The sequence below is a fragment of the Delphinapterus leucas genome, chromosome 5, assembly GCF_059928025.1.
Source record: "Delphinapterus leucas isolate spDelLeu-1000000601 "Yukka" chromosome 5, BTC_Dleu_Yukka2, whole genome shotgun sequence".
Classification (NCBI taxonomy): domain Eukaryota; kingdom Metazoa; phylum Chordata; class Mammalia; order Artiodactyla; family Monodontidae; genus Delphinapterus; species Delphinapterus leucas.
The window spans coordinates 135,286,954-135,313,008 of NC_143133.1; positions in this window are offsets into that span (position 1 = coordinate 135,286,954).

Consider the following 26,055-nt stretch of genomic DNA (forward strand, 5'->3'; position numbering starts at 1 on the left):
AGTATCATACAGAGTATTTTCACTGCCCGAAAAATCCTCTGTGCTCTGCCGACTCACTCCTCCTTCCACACCAGTCCCTGGCAACCACTGATCTTCTTACTGTCTCCATGGTTTTTCCTTTTCAAAAATGTCATATGGCATAATTATACAATACGTATCATTTTCAGATTGGCTCTTTTCACTCAGCCACATGCATTTCAACTTTCTCCATGTTTTTCCATGGCTTGGTAGCTCATTTCTTTTCAGTGCTGAATAATATTCCATTTGTTGGACCACTGAATGGACCAATGCTTATCCATTCACCTACTGAAGGACATCTTCCTTGCTCTCCCCAAGTCTTGGCAATTATTAATAAACTCCTATCAATATCCATATGTAGTTTTTTTTGTGGATGTAAGTTTTCATCCCTTTTGGGTAGATACCAAAGGGCATAATTGCTGGATTTTATATTAAGAGCATGTTTTGTTTTGTAAGAAACTGCCCAGTTGTCTTCTAAAGTATCTGCAGCATTTTCATTCCCACCAGCAATGAAAGAGCGTTCCTGTTGCTCCACAACCTCACCAGCACTTAGTGTTATCGGTGCTCTGGATTTTGGCCACTGTAATAGGTATGCGGTGGTATTGTGTTTTAACTTTCATTTATCTGATGGCATATGATATGGAGCATCTTTTCACATGCTTATTTGCCGTGTGTATATCCTCTTTGGTGAGGTGTCTGTTAAGGTCTTTGGCTCATTTTCTGTATGAGTTGCTTGTTTTCCTTATTGTTGAATTTTAAGACTTCTTTGTACATTTTGAGTAGTAGTCCTTTATCAGATGTGTCTTTTGCAAATATTTTCTCCCAGACGTGGCTTGTCTTCTCATTCCCTTGACATTGTCTTTTGAGGAGCATAAGTTTTTAATTTTAATGAATACCAGCTTATTTCTTTCATGGATCACAGCTTTGGTGTTGTATCTAAAAGGTCATGACCATACTCATTTTCATTTTGTTTTCTTCTATGTTACATTTTAGGAGTTTTATAATTTAGTATTTTACATTTAGGTTTGTGATCAATTTTGAGTTAGTTTTTGTGAAGAGTGTAATGTCTGTGTCTAGATTAATTTTTTTTTTTTACATGTAGGTGTCCAGTTGTTCCAGCACCATTTGTTGAAAAGACTACTTTGCTCCATTGTATTGCCTTTGCTCCTTTGTCAAAGAGCAGTTGACTAATTTTATGTGGGTCTATTTCTGGGCTCTCCATTCTGTCTCATTGATCTATCTCCCTGTTCTTTTACCATACCATGTTGTCTTGGTTACTGTAGCTTTATTAGAGGTCTTGACATTAGGTAGCAACAGTCTTTCAATTTTGTGCTTCTCCTTCCATATTGAATTGGGTATTCTGAGTCTTTTGCCTCTCCATGTAAACTTTAAAATAACTTTGTTATTATCCAAAAAATAATTTGCAGGGGTTTTGCATCAAATCTATAAATTAAGTAGGGAAGAACTGACATTTTAATATTATTGAGTCTTGCTATGCATGAATATGGAATATTTCTCCACTTAGTTTTTCTTTAATTAAGGCATATATATATATATATATTTTTTTTTTTTTTGCCGTACGCGGGCCTCTCACTGCTGTGGCCTCTCCCGTTGCGCAGCACAGGCTCCGGACACACAGGCTCAGCGGCCATGGCTCACGGGCCCAGCCGCTCCGTGGCATGTGGGATCTTCCCAGACCGGGGCACGAACCCGCGTCCCCTGCATCGGCAGGCGGACTCTCAATCACTGTGCCACCAGGGAAGCCCGAGGTATATATTTTTAAATAAAAAATTTTATTTGAAAATTATTTTTAGAAGAAATTTAAAAATAAGGTATCTAATGCTCAGAGAAACTCAAGGTCACACAACTCTAAGAAGAAGAGTAGGGATTTAAATCCGGACTACCTGATTCTAAAGCCCACTCATTTCTCCACTTTTTTTAGAAGAGAAGGAATTCATTTGATGTAGGGAGTGGCGGCAGATAAGGGCTAAAGTATTGTGCTTAGTTTTCTTGTTTGTGTCGCTGGGTAGATAATGTCGTTCAATGAGATGGGGAACATGGGGAGAAGAGTAGGTTGGGGAAACACAGTGAGTTTAAGACCAGGTTTTTCATGCATGAAATATTCTTGGGATATACAAGTGTAGATATAATATCTGTGCTATATAGATAGAAGTGTACAAGTGTAAATTTTCATTAGATGTTTGAAATATACATCTGGGGTTCAGAAGAAGGAATGGAGCTGTAAATGTAGATACGGGGACTGTTATTGTAAATAGCAGACAGAAGTCAGCAGTTATATCCGTTGGTGAGGTCAGAATACTGGCATCATATTAAAACAGCGACGAGATCAGAAATGTGTCTTGACTGATCATGGCTAGAAGGAATTGACCTATGTAGCACCTCCAAGGGTCTGTCATTCAAAAACATGCTTTGCAAAACCCAAGAGATGTCCATTCATACATTCATTAATCCATTTATTCATTCATCCATCTGTGACATGAACTAGTGTAATAAGCTAATTCAAAGGCACAATTCATTCAGAAATCCTATAACAGGGGATACTATGGTACAAGAATGTATTTACATTATTCTCTGCTTTCAGATCCAAAACACGTGAGTTTAATTCTCTTATGAGAATAGCTCCTTGACAATCATTTGGGGAGCAAACTGGCTCTGTGAATCAATATACACTGACACAGAGGCTAGCATGATTCAAAAGGAAACTACGGCTGGTCCATATTGTAGAGGACCAGTTGATGTGGTACCCATAAGCAAAAAACACTTTCCCAAAAAGGGCCATCTCTGAAGGTTACAGGTCGACTCTTCAAAATGCCAAACCCCCACAAATATCATGCCAGAGGTAGGCTCTCAGAAAATGCCTGAGCTTCTGTTAAGACAGAGGGAATAAATATGCTGCATTTTGGTTGTTTGTGTGTTTAGACCTTGTTGCTATTGTAGAATTTTCCTATAGCTAATTTCCACGGCTCTCATTTATTTGTCTTTAACCCTTTGCATGCCCAAAATAAAACAATAATTTAAGAATATCCTAAATTACAAAGGACATCAACCAACTTTCCTGCTACTTGAATGACCATTTTTCTCTACTGACAACTTAGCTTCTTTTGCACATTTAAACTTTATATTATTGAATTACGGAAGAATCTGAATATGCTATTTGACTGCTCTTATCAATCAACAATACTGATGTAATTACTTTTCTTGCCGATATAGATGAAGATTTTACTCAGACTGTAACCACTGGTAACTGCATGCTTAATGTTATTATGCAAACACATATATCACATGTCTTATGTGAGGGCTGAACATATTCATAAGATTATTCTTGAATAAGGTAAACAGACCAAATTGGGATTTCCTGCACATTGTGGGCTTGCTCTTCCAAATTGGCTGGAACCAAATATATTTGTTTATTGAAAGCTACCAAGAATATTTCCTTGAATTAAAAAAGAAACCTCTAAATTGTTCAACAATAACCTTAAATCACTGCAGTTAGTATGAACACATTATTCTGTTTGCTTTGGTAATAGTGTTGGGAAAGATCCCTTACTCAACAGTGCTTCCATGTGGAGGGTTATCTATTAAAGTGAAACTTCTGGACTCTCTTTACCCTCCCACCCTCTCATCTGTTAGCTGACTGGTGAGGCTGAAAAGAGGAATAGGTTCTGAGTAGCTTAATTCCTCCCTCTTTCTTCTTTCACCTTAAAAACATGCATAAAAGAAACATCCTTCTGTGCTGCATCTCTATGCTTTATGCTTTATAAGAAAAACAGAACAGAAAGCATGTCTCTTGAGTGCAGATGCCCAAGAAGAAAAAAACAGGAAGTAGCTGGCTACCCATAACCAGACTGATAATGGGGTACCATCAGGACATTAAATTAAAATAGGAAATTAATTTTGTCCCAATACTCAAGCCACATTCTAAGGTCTATTTCATTTATAGTGAAGATGACATTTTGTCCCCAATATAATATTTTTTCATTTCTCAATTAATTCAGAAAAGAAGAGTATATATATACTCTTCTATATATATGTATATATATATATATGTGTATGTGTGTGTGTGTGTGTATATATATATATAGAGAGAGAGAGAGAGAGAGAGCGAGAGAGAGAGATTCTTCAAATTTTACAAGAATAAAACATAAATAAATTCAGTGAGAATATGTAAGCATTTATGATATATTCATAACTTCCCTAAATGCTGTGGAAAAAAATAAAATGTATTTCCTGACCTCAAAGAACTTACAGTTTGGGGGAATAAAAGCCAATATGCATGAAGCATATGGAGATTAAGAGGTTATGAATACAATAAAATTTGGAGAAAAGAGAGGCAGTTTGAGCAATTTTATATAGTTTTATAGGGGTGACTTCAATAACGTAGCATAAATAGAGAGCGGAAGGAATGTCTTCCGGGTTGGAAGAAATTACAGGATCAGAGTTAATGAGCTGGGAAGACTGTAATTGATCATTCTGGAGAGATGGACAGCCCCCGCCTGATTGCAGTGGAATAAAGCTTCACTTCCTGGTCAGAGATGATTATCAAAATAAAGAACTATGTTTGTTAGGAATACGATGTGAAAGCACAGTTTACATATATTTCGTAATCTCCCGTTGGTTCTGAATCTGATACACTGTTATAATTTGATTGATCATGTCATTATTTAGTTGCATTTTTATTATGTATGGCTAGACAATAAATATTCTGTCTTCACAACACCTCTTCAAGAAAACATTTACCTAGGGCTCTTTTCTAAAATCAGACTAGTCTGAAATCCCATGATGAAAAAGTACAATGTACCAAAAATATCATTATCTATACACCACTACCAATAGACTTAATGGTATGTGTTTCCTTGTAATGGAAATATATGATAGCACTGAAGAAAGGGAACACTTTGAGATTGTAATGTTGTTATTTTCAAACTGGAACAAATTCATTCTAATTTGTACACCTTATTGTGTGTTGCACTGAATAGCCTCATTGGGCTTTCATTGAGCTACAATCCTTCTATTTACGTAAATTTTAATTTTGATCTCTTCAGGCAAGAACACGTATAGGATGAAGTGTTATCAGAGGTGACAAGATGGTAATAAATATAAAATTAAGGCAGCCTCCTAATTCTGTAGACAGTTTTCTATTATGCTTACTTGGCTACAGTACTGTAAGCTCATAGCACAAGTGGCAGCTTAGTTAATCAGAAGCATCGTAGGGTAATTTATTATGACAGAACACCGTGTGAGCTCATTAAACTCAGTGACTTCTCATCCCTGTAATCTTACTTACTTCCTTTTATGATTCTCGTCTACCAAATCTGAGGACAATGCAAGAGAACACAGAAAGAACCAAGAGCCGTGCCTAGCATTATACACAAGCATCTAGAAATCTGTTCTCATTAAAAAGTGGCAAACATAAATACTTTAACTAAATTACACTTAAATTAGCTACATTTATAAACCATGAATTGAAACACTATACATTTAATTACCCACAGTTTGAAGATGATGAAACTATAAAACAGACTATATATAACCATAATAAATAAATAATAATAATAAATAATAATAAAACTGAATATGATTATGTAAAATATGGAGAATTCGCTAAATTGTACAGGGTAATTCTTCACAATATTCGAACAACAACTCACGTATAGGTTATAAAATGTAAGAATATGAATTCTTTTATATTTCATATGTACTTCTTTTTCCAAAAATCATAGTATACTCTTTTATTTAGTTCTACCTTACTCATTCTTTGATCAGGTAGTTTGATTGCTTTACTAAAACTTTAGGATTACAAGCATCTTGCACATTTCTTAAGGCAATCCAATGTAGTTGTGGACATGTACAGGGTTAATTTCAGACAAACCTGGCTCTGAATCCTGGCTGTGTTACTTAACTAACTATCCATTGGTAAGTTACTTAGTCTCTATGAAGTCCTAATATTCCTTAACATGAGTATTAAAGGAAGCAATCTCTCAAAGCCATAGCATCTAGAAGGGGTATATCACTTGTCAAACACTTTGCATCTTTGGATATTTATAAATAAATGATAACTGCATAGCTGAATGACAGAAAAATGTTAAGGAATAGTTTTGATTTTTAGTAAAAGAATCAGGAAAAGAGTTGGACAAACAAGTATCAGAATATTATTTTTGTCTCAGTTAAAAGAGATCCAGAATTAGGCATCACTGTTGGGACATCGAGTAAAAGATAATAAAGATACAAACAACCATTTTCAGGGGGAAAAAATATGCTTTTATTTTAGAAGCTGAAACATTAAAACTGATAAGAGGATGTTATAAAATTATGTCGATACATTTGATAGTGTAAATGAAATAGACAATTAAAATAAGCAATACAAGAGTGACTCATAAAAAATAGAAAACTTTAATAGTTCATTATTAAAATATTGATTCAGTAACCAAAGTCTTCTCATCATTAGAACTTAGGATTCATTTTTCTTCAATGGTGATTTCTAACAAAGATTTGAGAAATAGTTTCAATTTAAAAATTGCTATACAGTAGTGTGAAAAAGAGTATTTCCTAATGTATTTTTTGAGGGTAGGCTTTTTTATGATAGTAAAATCTTATAATAACCATGTAAGCATGGAAAACTACAGATTATTCTCTGTAGTAGGCATACATGTAAATACCCTAAACAATGTATTAGAAAACTAAATTCATAAATACAGAAATATTTTATGTCTTATGATGACCAATTTTATTTTATCCAAGTAATATAAGATGGTTTACTATTAGGAAATCAATCATTATATCCATCATATTAACTGATCAAAAAGTAAAGCAAAACTTATGATGATCTTAAGGTAGAAAAAGCTTTTGGTAATATTAAATATTCATAAATGATGAAACTATTAAATTAGAAAAGGAAAGGAAATGCCCCTTCTCTGATAAAGAATATCAGCAAAACCAGTTTACAATAAATATCACATTCAATGGGAAAATGTTGAAATCTGTCCCTCTGAGATGTGGAGGGAGACAAATATGCCATTTATTGCCACTTGTATCTAATTATATACAGGGGTCTTGGCCAGAGTAGAAAAGAAACAAAGGTGTAGAAAGGAAAGCTCAAAGTTGTTATTCTAAGGTGGTATGCTTGTACACATAAAAAAGAGAACAGAAATGGAGTATTACAATTTATAAGATAATTTAATAATGTTACTATATACAGAATTAATATATAAAGTATAATGCATCTAGAAGTAAATCTGAGATTTTGCATAACTCAAAGAACAGAATTGTGAAACTATATGAAGATACATTTGATAATTCTTAGTAAATTGAAAGATATATCTTGCTCATGGATTGGAAATCTCACTATTATAAAAAATCACATCTCCCCAAATTTATTCACAAATTCAAAACAATCTCACTCAATTCCAATAGGCTTTTTTTTTCTCCAAAGTGGAACATGATAAGTTGATGTTTATTAAGAAGCACAGAAAGCTGAGAATAGGCTTAGTGATTGTGTAGTGGTAAAACAAGTTGGAAAGATAGGCCTTACAATATCAAAGACGTATATTAAGGAAAAGACACAAATAAACAAATGGACAAAATTGAAAGTCGCTGCACAAATGAAGGCTCAGGTGGTCAATACACATGATATATTCTCCATTTCATGAATGATCAAAGAACTTACACATTATAAACACAGTGAGATTCTACAACACACGTGCCCAATGGACAATATTTTTCAAATCAGACATCCTGAGACTTGGTGAGGCTTTGTAGCAAGAGCTGGAGAGTTTCTGGAAAACTCGTACACTATAGATAAGAGACAACTGGTATACCATGCTGAGACACCAACTTGGCACTAAACAGTGAAGTTGCATATGCTCATATTTTACAACTCAATTATTTTACTCCTAGATAGTAAATCTAGGGGAATTCTTATTGGTATGGACTGAACGTTTGTGTTCCCTCTAAATTCGTGTGTTAAAACTTCAAATCCCCAATAGGATGATATCCAGTAGTAAGACCTTTGGAGGATAACTAGGTGGGGAAGCCATCATGAATAGGACCAGTGTCCATGAAAGATAAGGAGACCACGGCTTGCTCTCTCTCTCTGCCATCTGAGGATACAAGGAGGAGATGCTTATCTGCAGATCAGAAGAGGGTTCTCATCAGAGCCTGACCATGCTGACACCTTGATCTCAAACTTCCAGCCTCCAGAACTGTGAGAAATAAATTTCTGTTGTTTAAGACAACTAGTCTGTGGTGTTTTTGTTATAGCAGCCTGAGCTGACTAAGAGAATTGTATACAATACTCATAGCAGCATTGTGTATTAAAGCCCCAAATTGGGACAACTAAGATATGTATAAATATTAGAGCAAATAAAATTGTCATGTAGGCATAAATGGAATACCACAGTGCAAAGAATAAGAACAACATCTATATGCAATGACTGAATGAATTTCACAAGTAGTATTGACTACAAAGAAGGAGATCATAGAAGAATAAGAACTATGTAATTCCATGATTCAAAAACAGACAAAGCCACACACACACATTGTGTAGTTATGCTAGTTTGTATGCATGTATGTATGTATGTATATACCTGTATATGCATATGTGAAGAAGGGGGTGTATAAAGTAAAATTGTTTGAAGTAGTAACAGAATGATATTTCCTAAGTATGTGTATAGATGTATGTGTATATATGTTTATGTAGTGCATTTATATGTATATATGTGTATGTATGCATTTATTAAAAAATTTTTTTATTTACAAGTTTTAACAAATGTACATTTTTTACATGGGTTGCTGTGCAAAGTTTCATTTAGAAGAGTGATAAGTGCACAAAAGGTGACAATGAAACATTAGACAAAACATTTACAAGCCTCCTCCCATGCTGCTACTTACAGGTACTGACTGTCTAAAAGTATAAATATCCAAAGAAAAATTGAAAACGTTGACTTTAAGATTCTTATAAAACTTAAAGGAAATAAAAAACTAAAGCATGCAGCATTAACACAGGATTTGAGTGGAAAAGAGTTTACCATAGATATGCTCCCTTCCATGAGTTGATTAAAACTCTAAAACAAGATGTGGGATTGTAATTTTTTTTTTTCTAGAGTAGTACTGCTCTTTTAAAAATGATCTCCAACCTTCCCTAGCCTAAAAACTAGTGATTATTTCCATTCCTCTGCTCTCACACATCTTTGAAAAAAAAAAGCAGAAACCCAGGAAACTTCAATATTCTGAAACTTATGATGGGGGTGGAGAGGATATGTCAGTTACTACAATTGCTGCACCCCTTTGGCTGAGCCCTGTAGTTTTCTCCTTCCTACCAATAAAAACCATCTTGTGATGGATACTGTTTAGATCTTAGGATCAGAGCATGTTTAGCTTCCATTGCTCTTTCAAAATGGATGTTTATATGGATTTGTGTCCCTGCTTTTTACAGGCCACATTTATTCTAAATCCAACACAAATGAAGGACTGGTTTGTGTATGTGTGTGTGTGTGTATATATATATATATATATATATATATATATATATATATATATTTACCTTTAGAGAAAGAGACCTGTGACTTGGAGGTATATACATTGCACTTTTAAGCCGCTAACAGTGCTTTATTTCTTAAAAATAAGTTCTCAATACATTAAGCATTAACTTTGTTTTTATTCATTAAAATGATTATATATATTTTTGTGGTGATATAAATTGCATGCATTTAACTGTATGTATATTACACTGAGTCTGTGTGTTTGTTTTTAAGAAAGAAACCTCCAGGCCTTAGATTGGAGTTTATCTACTTTCTGTTTTTAGCATAGTTCTAAAGGTCTTCATTTTATTCCATGCCAGCCTATGACAAAAAAGAAACCTTTTTTTTTTTTTTTAATTTCCAGCATAAGGGCCAGATGATTTAAAACACTGTAAAAGTTACAGATGAAGGTAGAGAGCTACAGAAATTAAGCAGACACAAGTATGCCCATGGTACAGTCTGGGAGTATTTAGTATAGACACAAATAGCCTTATAACATTCAACATTTCCTTCCAGAACAAGTCTTTATACCTGTAAAAATATTAATAATGATCTGTAGTCTTTTAGCAAGGGTTGCATGGTGTTGATCATACAGTGTTTAAGAAGGTCAGGAAACATAATGTATTCTAATAAAACAGCCACGAATATTGTATAATGAAAAGAAAAAGCACAAGAGATTTATAAAGGACACTTGGGTTATTTGAACAATGTAGACTCATGAATATATATACAAGCTTGGATACCTTAGTACTACTCTCTCTACAGAAAAGGAAATTAAAACCGAGAGATGAGTACTGATTTCCTCAAGGTCCTTGTGCAAATTACTGCAAAGCTACTTTTAGCAATCAAGTCTCAGTTCCCTAAATTTGCACCACCCCTTACCTTATTCCCTCAAATTATGGATAAAGGGTTTGCTATTACATTCATACTTATCATCCTTAAGATACGTAGTAAAGTCAGGAGTAAGAAAATTATGGTAATAATAAGAGGCAATATTAATGAGTTCTTATGCTGTGTTAGCTTCTGTTACAAGCATGGTAGGAATTAATATTTAATATTTGTAAATATTCATTTAAATTATGAATTTAAATGTAAATTAAATTCATTTATATTATTTAATATTCATTAAATATTATTAAATATTCATTTAATATTTGTACAAACTCTATGAATTAGTTCATCAGTTATCTATTGCTACAAAACCAACCAGCTGCCAAACCTCTGAAGCTTAGAACTGACATCCGTTTTCTCTGCCAGTGATCTTTTTTGTTTTTAACATCTTTATTGGAGTATAATTGCTTTACAATGGTGTGTTAGTTTCTGCTTTATAACAAAGTGAATTAGCTATATGTATACATATATCCCCATATCCTCTCCCTCTTGCGTCTCCCTCCCACCCTCCCTATCCCACCCCTCTAGGTGGTCACAAAGCACCCAGCTGACCTCCCTGTGCTATGCGGCTGCTTCCCAGAACCTCGGGGCAGGACAGGAATAAAGACGCAGACGGACTTGAGGACACGGGGAGGGGGAAGGGTAAGCTGGGACGAAGTGAGAGAGTGGCATGGACTTATATACTCTGCCAGTGATCTTCTGATGTAACAACTTGAGCTGCTCTCTTGGGACTGTGGTGATTACTTTCATTTGTGCTTTGACTGAGGCTGTTTCTGTTAAAACGTCCTCACCTGTGTACCTGGTGGCTGGCGCTGGTTGTGAGCAGGACTTTGTGAGTCCAGGAGGCAACACGGGACCCTTCACATGGCAGCCGTGTCCCCCAAAGGCAGGTTCCAAGGCACAAGATCTTTTTATTCATTTTTGGATGTTGTGGATAATGAAAGCAATGGGGTCCCTAGCACAGGATTCAGCTTTCCTAGAATGCTAGGGGCCAGAACCCTGTTCTTTAGAAAATCAGCTTTCTTTAACCTGTTCATTTCTGTGTGCTATAACTATGTCCTTTTGCTCTTTGACTCTAACAAGTGCAATGTTGAATTTATCAAACTGTCTCAATTTTGTTGAGTGAAAATTCTTTAAAAATGTTTTGTTTATAATTAAAAACATTGCTTTGTTTATATTCTTTCATAGAGAAGAAGGAGCAAGCCTATTTCTGTGGCTGTTATGCTGGGCTTACAGTAAAAAGCACATGAGACTTGAGGGAATGAGGAAATCCCGGGCAAGTAGGAATCAGGGTAAGGTGCTTCACATCCAGAGCCTTCACTTTCAGAATCTCCTCTCCACCCAAAAGTAGTGTCCAAATCATAGAGGTATTTTGCTTTATTTTACTGAGGATAATTGTCCTCATTTGGTCAAGAAACCCTTCTTTTCTTTTGTAAAGATTTCTGGCACAGAAGTTTAATCCAATCTATAAGAATCAAGATAATTCTCAGCAGAGCTTTTAGTCATTGGACTGAATGAGTGATATGTCATTTTGATAGATTGATTGTAATCCATCAAGCCACTGTGTTTAGGTCCTTTTTAATCCAATTGTCTTTTCAACTCTAATGAACATGGACAGAGCTATAGGAAGACAGAAGTTGTTTCTGGGGTTCAAGATGGTGGAGTAGAAGGGTGTGCGCTCACTCCCTCTTGCAAGAGCACCGGAATCACAACTAACTGCTGAACAATCATTGACAGGAAGACACTGGGACTCACCCAAAAAGATACCCCACATCCAAAGACAAAGGAGAAACCACAGTGAGATGGTAGGAGGGGTGCAATCACAATAAAATCAAACCCCATAACTTCTGGGTGGGTGACTCACAGACTGGAGAACACTTATACCACAGAAGTCCACCCACTGGAGTGAAGGTTCTGAGATCCACGTCAGGCTTCCCAACCTGGGGGTCCGGCAATGGGAGGAGGAATTCCTAGAGAATCAGACTTTAAAAGCTAACGGGATTTGATTGTAGGACTTCGACAGGACTGGGGGAAACAGAGACTCCACTCTTAGAGGGCACACACAAAGTAGTGTGTGCATCGGGACCCAGGGGAAGGAGCAGTGACCCAGACCTACCTGGGAGACCTACCATAGAAGACTGAACCATACCTACCTGCTAGTGTTAGAGGGTCTCCTGCAGAGGCAGGGGGTAGCTGTGTCTCACTGTGGGGACAAGAACACTGGCAGCAGAAGTTCTGGGAAGTACTCCTTGGCGTGAGCCCTCCCAGAGTCCACCATTAGCCCCACCAAAGAGCTGGGTAGGCTCCAGTGTTGGGTGGCCTCAGGCCAAACAACTAACAGGGAGGGAACCCAGCCCCACCCATCAGCAGACAAGCGGATTAAAGTTTTACTGAGCTCTGCCCACCATAGCAACAGCCAGCTCTACCCACCACCAGTCCCTCCCATCAGGAAACTAGCACAAGCCTCATAGATAGCCTAATCCACCAGAGGGCAGACAGCAGAAGCAAGAAGAACTACAATCCTGCAGCCTGTGGAGCAAAAACAACATTCACAGAAAGATAGACAAAATGAAAAAGCAGAGGACTATGTACCAGATGAAGGAACAAGATAAAGCCCCAGAAAAACAATTAAAAGCAGTGGAGATAGGCAATCTTCCAGAAAAGGAATTCAGAATAATGGCAGTGAAGACGATCCAGGACCTCAGAAGGAGAATGGAGGCAAAGAACGAGAAGATGCAAGAAATATTTTTAAAAGACCTAGAAAAGTTAAAGAACAAACACCTAGAAGAATAAAAGAACAAGCAAACAGAGATGAACAATACAATAACTGAAATGAAAAATACACTAGCAGGAAAAAATCGCAGAATAACTGTGGCAGAAGAACAGATAAGTGACCTGGAACAGAAAGGTGGAACTCACTGTCACAGAACAGAATAAAGAAAAAGAATGGAAAGAAATTAAGACAGCCTAAGAGAACTCTGGGACAACATTAAACACACCAAAATTCACATTATAGGGTTCCCAGAAGGAGAAGAGAGAGAGAAAGGAACCGAGAAAATACTTGAAGAGATTATAGTGGAAAACTTCCCTAACGTGAGAAAGGAAATAGTCACCCAAGTCCAGAAAGTGCAGAGAATCGCAGGCAGGAGAAACCCAAGGAGAAACATGCTGATACACATAGTAATCAAATTGACAAAAATTAAAGACAAAGAAAAATTATTAAAAGAAATAAGAGAAAAATGAAAAATAGCATACAAGGGAACTCCCATAAGGTAAACAGCTGATTTCTCAGCAGAAACTCTACAAGCCAGCAGGGAGCGGCGTGATATATTTAAAGTGATTAAACGGAAGAATCTACAACCAGGATTACTCTACCCGGCAAGGATTTCATTCAGATTCAATGGAGAAATCAAAAGCGTTACAGACAAGCAAAAGCTAAGAGAATTCAACACCACCAAAACAGCTCTACAACAAATGCTTAAGGAACTTCTCTAAGTGGGAAACACAAGAGAAGGAAAGGACCTCCAAAAAAAAAAAAAACTCAAAAGAATTAGGAAAATGGTAATAGGAACATACATATCGATAATTACCTTAAATGTGAATGTATTAAATGCTCCAACCAAAAGACACAAGCTTGCTGAATGGATACAAAAACAAGACCCATATATATGCTGTCTACAAGAGACCCACTTCAGACCTAGGGACACATATAGACTGGAATGAGGGGACAGAAAAAGATATTCCATACAAATGGAAAACAAAAGAAAGCTGGAGTAACAATACTCATATCAGATGAAATAGACTTTAAAATAAAGACTGTTACAAGAGACAAGTGAGGACGCTACATAATGATCAAGGGATAAATCTAAGAAGTAGATAAAACAACTATAAATATATATGCAACCAAAATAGGAGCACCTCAATACATAAGGCAAATACTAACAGCTATAAAAGAGGAAATCAACAGTAACACAATAATAGTGGGGGATTTTGACACCTCACTTACACCAATGGACAGATTATCAAGACAGACAATTAATAAGGAAACACAAACATTAAATGACACAATAGACCAGATAGATTTAATTGATATTTATAGGACATTCCATCCAAAAACAGCAGATTACACTTTCTTCCCAAGTGCACACAGAACATTCTCCAGGATAGATCACATCTTGGGTCACAAATCAAGCCTTGGTACATTTAAGAAAACTGAAATCATATCAAGCATCTTTTCTGTCCACAACACTATGAGATTAGAAATCAATTACAGGGAAAAAAACGTAAAAAACACAAACACATGGAGGCTAAACAATACGTTACTACATATAATGCTACTGTACATCACATACATATAATGCTATAAACCTAAAATACAAAATACTCCCACTTCTCTGTCTCCCAAGAAACTTTTATTTTTTTTAAATCAAATCTTGACAGGAGATTTTCAAAGTGTCTTCAGGTTCTGGAGTTAAAGTTCATCTTGGTACAGGAATTCCCAACATGACAGAACTTTCTTAGTTATAATTTGTGATGCAAGGTGTGAGAACAGAAGTGATGGCTTGATTCTTAGAAGTGTCAATATGAGAAAATGAAAAAGGTGATTACAGAAGTAAGTTACAACTCCAAAGTGCCAAACACAATGTAATTTTGGGAAAAAATAGACTCTATAAAACTCATGTTTTCCACTATAGTCAGAAAACTTTCCAAATACTGTTTTCTCTTATGAACAGTAGATCAAAATAAATTATTTCGATTTTAACTTTTACCAGAAATGTAATGCAGTTCTGTCTGAAGGTAAGATTTACAGTTTTTTTTTTTATACTGTGTAAATTTCCCCTTTAATTTGGAATTCAGACTTGCCTTTTAGGTAAAGGACTACTTTTACCAGGGGATGGGAGTAGGTATGGTACAAACTACTTCAGTGTACCCCTTAAACTTAACTATGAGTCATGTTCTAGAAAATGTTAAGTGAAAAAAATCCTAACAGTGAGGAAGAGACATAAAAACTTTGAAATCATAACTTTTTTAGAACCCATCAAGAACCAGAGATTGTGAAGCAACCAAGAATTCTGAGTTCCAAGAAAGGACAGGCATATCCAGGAGAGGTTACGTGCAGATCAGCTCACTTCTGTGGCAAAGAACAGAAACAAGAGATGCCAGCCACCATCAAATGACTAAGAATAAACGAGCTAAAATTCAATGTCTCACTAAAGGCCTGGTGTAGCCTATCATGACAGTGGAAACCCACTCAGAGATGGGGTAGCTATTCTTTTTCAGACAAATTAGATTTCAGAGGAAAATTAGAAGGACATAATGACAAAGGTTTATATTCACCAAGAGGACATAACAATCTTAAATGTGTATATACCTAACAATAGAGCTTCAAAATCAGAAAGCAAAAACTGACAGAACTGGGAGGAAAAATAAATAAATCCAAAATTTGATTTAGAGACTTTAACTGTCTATTCTCATAAATGATAGAACAAATAGGCAGAAAATCAGTAAGAGGACACAATGTAAGTGATATGTATGGGCTACTCCACTCAGCCATGATAGAGTATACATTCCTCCCACGTATACTGGAATATTCATCAGGATAGACCATAATCTAGACCATTAAAAAACATCAACAAATTAAAACAGTTGAACCGTGCAAGAGATATTTTCTCATCACAATACAATTACAGTAGAAATCTAGAACAAAAAGACATCCTCAAATATTTGTCAACAAAGAAACTTAATTCTTTGTAAATCATGGTGTCTAACTGCTTGATCAAAGAGGAAAAGTAGAAAATGTTTTGAATTGAATAAAATTGAAAACACGGCATATCAAAATTTGTGGGATAAACTAAGGAAATGATTAGAGGGAAATCTGAGAATCGAATGCTTTTATTAAAAAATATTGAAGGACTCAAACCAATGATCTAATTTACCACTAAATAATAAGAAAAGCAAACAAATTAAAGATAAAACAAGCAGAGAGAAAATAATAAATGTAGAAATCAAAATGAAAAACAGAAGCAATAGAGAAAAAGAAATGAAATGCAAGATGGCTCTTTGATAAGACAATTAGAACTAGTAATTCTTTTGCCATTCTGGTCAAGAAAAAAAGAGAAAACAAATATATAATATTAATTAATATAAATAACAAAATAACTACAAATCCTGAAGATAAGAGAAAAATATGCTAATAATTTTGACAGTTGAAATGGAACAATTTCTTGAAAGATACAAAGTATCAGAAAAAAATGATCTGAATATGTAGTACTACCTCTATTCAAAAAATTGAATTTATAGTTTAAAACTTTCCTGCAAAGAAAACTCCAAGGGCACACAGCTTGACTGGTATATTCTACCAAACATTTAAGGAGGAAATACTACCAACACTAAACATACAGAAAATGGAAGAAGAAGAAACACTTCCCCACTTATTTTATGATGTGAAAATTACCCTGATGCCAAAAAGCAGACAAAAACATTACAAGAAAAGAAAACTACCCATCAATATCCATTCTGAATATAACTGATAAAATACTACTTTATTAAATCCAGCAGTATATATCCATCATGACTAAGTGGAGTTTACCTTAAAGCAAGTTTGTCTCTACATTAAAAACAATCAATTATATTCACTATATCAATAGACTAAAGAAGAAAAATCACAGACCACCATAATATATATATATATATATAGAAATTCAAAATTCTACCATGATTAAAAGTAGTCATAACAACCTCAACAAACTAGGAACTAAAGAAAACTTCCTTGACCTAATAAAGGGCATCTACAAAAAGAAAACATACAGCTAACATTATACTTTATGGTGAAAGAATGAATGATCTCTCTCTATGATCAATAATAAGGCAAGGATGCCTACTTTCACGACTCTTATTCAATATTGTACTGAAAATCTTAGCCAGTGCATTAAGGCAAGAAAAATAAATAAAATACATATGCATTGTAAAGGAAGAAATAAAACTCCTTCTATTTGCACATGATATGATTGTCTATAACATATCCCAATAAAACTATTAAAAACATATGAGGATTGCTGAATTTAGCAATATGCAATAATCAGTCAATGAAATTTCTATCAAAATATCAACAAGATTTTTTTAAAGTTATAGACAAAATTTATATGAAAAGCTAAAAATCTGCAATGATCAATGGTTTAAAAAAAAGCTAAAGAAACTAAAATAGTAGTAAAAAACTTTAAAAGAAGAATAAATTTGGAGGACTCATATTTCTTGATTTTAAGGCAATATCACTACAGTAATCAAACAAGTGAAGTATTGGCAAAGGATATGTGCATCCTTTGGATAGAAGAAAACAGAGTACCAAGAAATAGAGCCACACAAATATACCCAACTGATTTTTCACAGAAGTACAAACGCAATTCATTAAAGAAAGAATAGTCCCTTCAACAAATGGTGCTAGAAAAATTGGACATCATTAGCGAAAAAGGAGGAAGAGGAGGAGGACCTTGATCTTACACAAATGTTGACTCAAAGTGGATCATAGATTTAATATAAAATGTAAAACTTGTAGAAGAGAACATAAAGGAGAAAATCTTAATGAGTTCTCACAGGTGTTACAAAAAGCATGATCCATTAAAAAAAAAAAAAGATAAATTGGACTTTATCAAAATTGAAAACTTACTATGGGTCTCTGTTTCAAGTAAAAATTTTAAAAATATAACCGCATTTCTATAAACCAGCAATGAACAAGTGGAATGTGAAATTCAGGAAAAAATACCATTTATGATTTGTATTATATAGGTCTGTATAGTGATAAACACTAATGAAAAACACCAAAAAGGATCTAAATAAATGGAGATCAAGCTAGGTCTTGACAAGATAATTCCTAAATTTATGTGAAATAACATAGGAACCAGAATAGCCAAAATTATTTGGAAAAGAACAGATCTGAAGAATGAAACCTACATAATTCCAAGATTTACAGCTAAAATAAACCAGAGGATATCTTATTTGTGGAAAGAAAGTAAGTCAATGAAAGATGCTCAACATCTTAATGATTGGAGAAATGCAAACTTAAACTACAATGACGAGTCAAACCAAACCAAACCAAACAGAGAGTACCATGTGCTGTTAAGTATGTTTATAGCAGCTTTATTCATAAGTGCCCCAAACAAGAAACAACTAAAAGGTTCACCAACTTAGATGTAGATAAACTGATTGTAGAGCATCCATTAAATGGAATACTGGTGAAAAATTAAAAATAATAAAAATTGATGTATTCAATAACATGGATGACTCTAAGATGGATCGTGCTAAATGAAATACTCCAGACTCAAAACCCAGTCACTGTATGACTCCATGTATTTGATATTCTGGAAAAGACTAACTGTTTAGACAGTTTGACAGTTGTTACCAGGGGCTGGAGGTGGGAAGATTGGATTTATCACAAAGAGGCCAAGGGAACTCTGTAGGGGGTGAGTGAACTGTTTTCCTATATCTTGATTGTGGTGGTGGTTATAGGTTGCACGACTGTTATGAACGACCCGAGAATTGTGAATGGCAGCCCAGTGTGTCATCAGAGGCTGATGCAGAGCACTTGAGAGTTCTCCACATCCTGTCTCTCCCCGACACAGTAATTGTGTGGGCAGGTGACGAGATGACCAAGCCACAGCGTGGACAAGGTCTGGATTGCTGGTGCCACGTGGAGAACGAGCCTGGAGATCAACTTGACTGAAATTGTCCACGTACGATGAGTGAGAAATAAGGCTTTGTGGTGTTGAACCACTGAGACCGTGAGTCTGTTACCCATCTCACTCATTGTTTATGTGTCTAGTTTATAGCGCTAAACTCTGGGGTCTGCCCATCACACATAACCGCCACCTGCCAATTCTACATGGGCACATCCACTTTTCCTGCTAGAAACACCCTGAAGAGTCATGACATGCTCCACTCACCACATCCCCACGGCACTAAATAAAGATGTAGAGTAGAATTAACTGGTTTTCAGCCGCAAAATTCCCCCATCCACTGTACTCATTCCCTTTCCTCAGGAGAGCCTTCATGTGTAATGTGATGACTTGAGTTGTATTTTTATTACAATCACCTAAGAAATTTTTAATAGAGAATTGAAGCTCTGCCTATTGAAATCTGATATTAATGCATAAGGTGGCCATTTGGAGATTTCATGTTTCATCCTGTCCTACGCCTTATCGGAATGAATATTTCTCACCACCAGCTCTCCCTGGTATTGATCTAAAAGGGAAAAAGTGAAATACAAGTTAATGAGGGAAAGTACCAGCCTGGGACTTCCAAACTGCCAAAGAATGGGATTCAGTCCTCTAAAATTGAGGAGAATGGCTTCATTTTTAATCTTTTACTTTAAATCCTGTAATATATATAAAATTAAAATGCTGGGTTGGAGGAGGATATCTACCTTTTCATATACATCCACATATGATAAACCATTTAGAGAGACTTCAAATTCCACTGCTTATATGCATTTTTCAGAGATAACTACTTGCTACAAAATACATTGAGCAATTTAATAAGAAAATTCCCATTCAATGCTTATTCTCATTTGATCATTTTACTCAATAAAGACAAACTTTTATAAACTAGTTTGTAGTTTATTTGCAAAATGGAAATATAAAATTAATTCTCTATTTTTATTGGACGGTAGAGTCTAAAGTGTTCAGTGGATTTTTCCCCTGTTCCCTGGCGTGGGATACCTGTGTTTACGTTCCAGGAGGCTAATAAAATCTTTAATTATATGGCATATCTGTGATTTAGTTTTTAATCATATTGCAATACTCAAATATCACTAAATAATAAAGCTACAAAAGACATTATTTTCCTCCTCTGATAATTTATATGTAGAATATTTCTTGTCCTCAAACTGTTCCCTTTGAGGCAAGCTTCATTGAGAAATAAAGTGTGATAATGAAGAATCTGTAGAAACCTGTGGAACTTTATAGTCCATAGAATTATAGCAAGAATAAGCTAATTGATCCCTAAAAACTGCCTATTTTATATTTTAAATATCTGTCAACCTTCACTTTTCATCCATCTTCAACCCCACCACAGGAGTTCAGTTATCTAACTATTCATCTTAACTTATTTATCCTTTAGACTGACACTAACTTTTTTCTGCCTCTTTTATCTCCACAAGCCAACTAGAGTAGACACTTTAAAATGTAAATCTGATCGTGCCACTCCTCCTGGCTGTTGTCTGTTGGTTCTCACCCTTCTCCACACCTATCCGACTGAAAAACCCTGGGTGCCCTTGCCAACAAGGTTCCAGGCATTGCATCCAATCTGACGCAGTCTTGCAGGATGAACAAGGTCAAGCAAGAGTAGGCATATTTTTTATTGCAGAGGCAAAAGATAAACGGGTCTTAGCATGCATGAGTGTCTGTGGTGATTGCCTAGACTTTCTTTTCCCGTCTTAGGGCCACAAGGCAGATGTGACATTGGCACCAGCTTCCTAAACTTTACTAACCTCTATGTTATGGTGCAACTTTACATTTGTAGCATAGCTGGAGAAGGGCAACTGAAAACTAGTGGTTTGGGGATTTTACTCTTTCAGATTTTCCAACAGATTTATTAGTGTCTATTCCCCTCTATGAAATCTCTTCGGCTTGAAATGCATAGACTGTTTTCTATTTTCTGACTTAACTCTGACTAATACGCCTACTACTTAAATTTTTCAGTGGCTTTCTAGTGCTATACGAATGAAGGAAAAGCTCCTCTACATGGTTTTGGTCCAGCCTCATCTTGTACCAGCCACCCATGTTTTGGGATTTTATAGCTGCTTATGTCTTCAAAAAGGCCATGAACTCAGTTCTAGTTTTCTGATATCTGGTAATGATCAGCATGCCTAATCCTTCTAAATGCTGAAATAGATCACTGCTTTTTAACATCCTCATTTACGGCTTACCCTTTACAAATGCCTCTAATGATGCTGCCAGAATTTTCTTTTTACTAGCTCTCTGATCAGAGCATCTTAATGATTTCCTAACTACAAACTTGGTCTTCAAAGTCAAATAGCTGGTGTACATTTTCTCCTGCATATGTTGTGGACATATGTTTGGGATGCTTGTTGCTTTCATAAAGCACCACTCTCACAAACTGTTATGCATCTAAGTTATCTCTTCCCCTCTAAACCGCCTCCAAACATGACCAGTCACAATCTTATCCACTGAGACTTCTTGAAGGTGATTTATTTAAACTTTGGTGACGCTCCCACCCAGATGTATATTCTTCTTGACTTAATTACATATAAAATTTGGCATATGAATGCTATAACCCTTTATTGAGGTTTCTAGGTGGATTCCTCTTGTCAAAAAACCCAGTACAAGGGAAGCTAGCATCCTTTGTCCTGAGAAAATATTCTGATGCAACAACAAAAATGTATAATCTAAAAAAAAAGTAAGATGTAAAGTAACTTCACTAATCAGATATTTTCAAGATTGTCAAAGGTAAAAATTGGTGGAGAAAATATACCCCAGTCCTTGCAAAAGAACCCCCTCCACAATATATTGGGATCCATGCCTCTCACTTATAAATATTTAATATCTTATCAAGAAAAATCATATGCAGGACTTCTCTGGAGGTCCAGTGGTTAAGACTCTGCTTTCCCAATGCCAGGGGCATGGGTTAGATCCCTGGCCAGGGAACTAAGATCCCTCATGCCACACAGAGAAAAAAAAAATTATATGAAAAGCAATAATTAGTTGAAGGTGCAGCGGGGTACCAGTCTTAAGTAAAGTTCATTGTTATCCCAATGTACTTGACTGACATAATGTTTTGCATAAGACATTAATACTGGACTTGCCTGGTGGTGCAGTGGTTAAGAATCCGCCTGCCAATGCAGGGGACACAGGTTCAAATCCTGCTCCAGAAAGATTCCACATGCTGCGGAGCAACTAAGCTCATGTGCTGCAACTACTGAGCCTGTACTCTAGAGCCCACGAGCCACAGCTACCGAAGCCCGTGCACCTAGAGCCTCTGCTCTGCAACAAAAGAAGCCACTGCAATGAGAAGCCTGTGCACTGCAAAGAAGAGTAGCCCTGCTCACCACAACTAGAGAAAGCCCGCGCGCAGCAACGAAGAACCAACACAGCCTAAATAAATAAATTTATTTTAAAAAGACATTAATACTTGTAAATTGAATTAAAAAGTTTTCAGGTTATATGACATTGTTTTATTCTGAAAATAGCTCTATAAACTATAATATACATATAAATGTAGTATTATATTTTATACAGTGTTATACTGTACATAGTATTATTATATTATATACAATATACATAATATATAGGAAAAATACCTGAGGTCTAGAATATTTAAATGACTTAAGGTCAAACATTTTTGGGGATTAAGTCAAGTTCTTCTCATTCATATTTGGTTCACAATGTAGTCTGACAAACTGGTTGACTGAATATAATACCACTGGATAAAGTATTATAAAATTTGAAGTTTTTAAAAATTTCCTTTATGCTTTTTCTATGGCAATGAGAATGGTCCAAATGGCCCATTTCCTAGGAAGACAAATTTGCTACCATAGGGGAATGTAGTCATTGCGATTCAAACGTATGGGTTGAAGCTCTATCAACAGTAAGCATCTACTCTTCAGTTATAAAATGAAATATTTGAGATCCAGGTAGATTCAAACATAAAAGCTTTTAAGAGTGGGAAAAAAAATCTATTGCTTGAACTACCAGGGAAATAATGAAGCTAAACTCACTAAAATTTCAGTAATGGAATCCAATTCTAGTTGTTCCATATAATCAGACTCATGAACCAAGTGAAATACTATTACAAAATTAATAAGTGAATAAACTATGGGATGAATAAGCGACATGGTCTTGAAATTTTCCTACAGTTGGAAAATGACACTTGAACATTTTCGATTTTGTAGTTTACCAGTGAGGTGGCTGCTTTATTATGCTTTGCTTCTGGCTGAGTGTGAAAGGGAAAGGAGAGTGGCAGGGGGACAGCTTTTATTTCTGCAGAGACGTTGGCAAAAAGAGAAAGCGGGGGATAGAAAATTACTAGTTAGGTACTGTCCATCCTGTTTGTGAAAAAGTTCTCTTTTTCAAATGAATGGCAGTGAGACTTTTTTTTCTCCCCCTAAATTTTCTAGCATGTAGTTTCAATGTATTCTGACATTTATTTTAACAAATGTTAAATGTATAAGAGTTTTATGCAAAATCCTTCTGTGTACTAGTCCCTCTAAATACTGTGTTTATTTCTTTTGCTGTACTTCCTCATGCTGGCATTCAGCTCTGCTCTAGTTTGCATTATTTCCCTTGTCTGAGGCCCCTAGAGTCATTTCAAAGAGATGTTGACTTGTCCTTTTTCTGATACACATCATTCTTTTAGGTGGCTAACTCCATTTTATGCTGCATAAATTTCTTAATAAAATACCCTTTGTTTTACCACTTCTATTATATTTTATGTGCTCTAAGAATGGGCTTATACACTATACAGATGTATGGAATATACAATAATTAGTACAATAAATAATAAAATACTTTTCCTTTACAGCTGATCTAACATCCTTTAAAGAGCTAGCCTTATTGATCCACGGTGGTTATATAGAGTAATGCCTGTATTCTCAGTTAACTGAGAACAAGTGGTTAAAAAGAGACTGTATAGTGATGAAAAATCACGATGGAAAATCGACAGCTGTTTTATGCATTGCGCAGGAGGACGCATAAATTTAATGAAAAAGTAAGATGTACCTTTGTACCTATTGTAGAAGGCAGTTAAACCATAAAGCAATGTAAAGTATCTGCAAAGCCTAAACACATTATTTTTAAAATTATCAGTCATCACGTTTTACTGTTTTATTTCCCTACAAACATGGAGTTAATGTTTGCTTTTAAAGATGGTCTTCAAAATAAATATTAGTCTTATGCCCAATTCTTAAATAAGAACACACACACACACACACACACACACACAGACACACACACTAAACCAAGTGATACAGAGTTCATTCCAAGGAAAATGCCATTTATTTTCTGGAAGTCCTCATCTGGCACAATCAAAAATGATATAAGCATAGACATTTCCATAAATATTGGCCGTTAGGGAAATAGTATTATTTAGAAATGCAAAAATGTACTTTCCCCAGAAGTGTTTTCTGAATATTCAAATGAAAATGTCAAGTACTAAAATAAGAGGAATAAAAGTGTCACGTAGCCAACTTCAGGGAGTAGACACTGAAACCAAGCAGGACTCTGCTGGGCCTTCCCAGGGACAGACACCCTGTCCCCTACTTCTTGTTTGTAGAAAAGCTTTAGCCTCCTAGGCCTTCCCCAAGTTCAAAAGCGCAAACTTAACCAGAGAAGTGAGAAAACGGAAACAAAGGAAAACAGTCGAGCAGACAAAATAATAAGAGTTTAGCCATAAAACAAAGTCAGGGACCTTTAGTTCTTCCTCAAGGGTTGTAGATAACATCCTGAGCCATGTCCTTGAGCTGTTTTGCGGATACTGGAACTGCCACCAGGTGGAGGATGTTAACTGCATGCTGACCACCAGCTGGTAGACCCCAAACGAGTTGGAAGCAGAAGGTTGATGATACTGACCCCTGAAATACCACTCAGCTACCTCACCACTGACCGATCAGAAAATGTGCATAAGCTGAGCCTCTCCCTCTCACTGTGTTTAAAAACCCTTCCCTGAAAGCCATCAGGGACTTCAGGTCTTTTGAGAATGAGGTGCCTGTTCTCCCTTGCTTGGGCCCACATTTCTCTTTGGCTATGTGCTTACTCCACACACTATCATGCATTTTTTTTGTTTAAGTAACGAGAAGTAAGAAGAAGGGAGATAGACATCAGGGCAGAGAGAGGTGGCAGCATGCAGCCTTCTGCCTGCCCACCACCTGGTCTGGTGAGGGTGGATGGCTCCCCGTGGGCTCAGTGGTCAAGAACCGTAGGTGAGGGTGAGATGCCTAGCTGGTACCCCGCCTAAAAGCACCAAGCAGCAAGAGACGGTGTGCTGGGCTGCCAACGGCAGGGGCTGGAAAAGGGGGAAGAACTTCCACTGGAGTGAATTTCCACGTTAAGAAGCTGTGCCGTGTGGAGGCTTCTTACAGTTCATCCTGAAATAATTCATATTTGGCATTATAGGGAGCTGTCGTGTGAGCGCCTGACATGCATGGGGCAATGTGAGGCCGCCAATGCACAGGAGCACGGGAAACGTACACCATGTATATAGTGGCTCCTGTCCCCTTTATTTCTTCTGTCCCTCCTGATTCTTCTGAACCACAGCAGCTAAGAACGTCTTTTACATGATGGGTTTCAGTGTACATTTGTGTTTTGAGAAGGGGTGCCATAAATACCTTTTCAAAAATATATTAAAAATTACAGAATTCATTTTCTTTAAGCAGCCCAGTCCACAATTATACAATTCCATACAGCTGGAAATCATGGAGAGTTGGGAGAGATGTGTAAGAACTCAACAATTTATATAGAGAAAGGTATGGTCGTTAGAGGGACAGACTCACCTCCAGCTTTTTGCCCTGTCATAGCCACATGTATGTGGGTTGGTGTGTATATACACACATACACACACACACACACATATATATATATATATATGCAGCATATATGTGCAATAT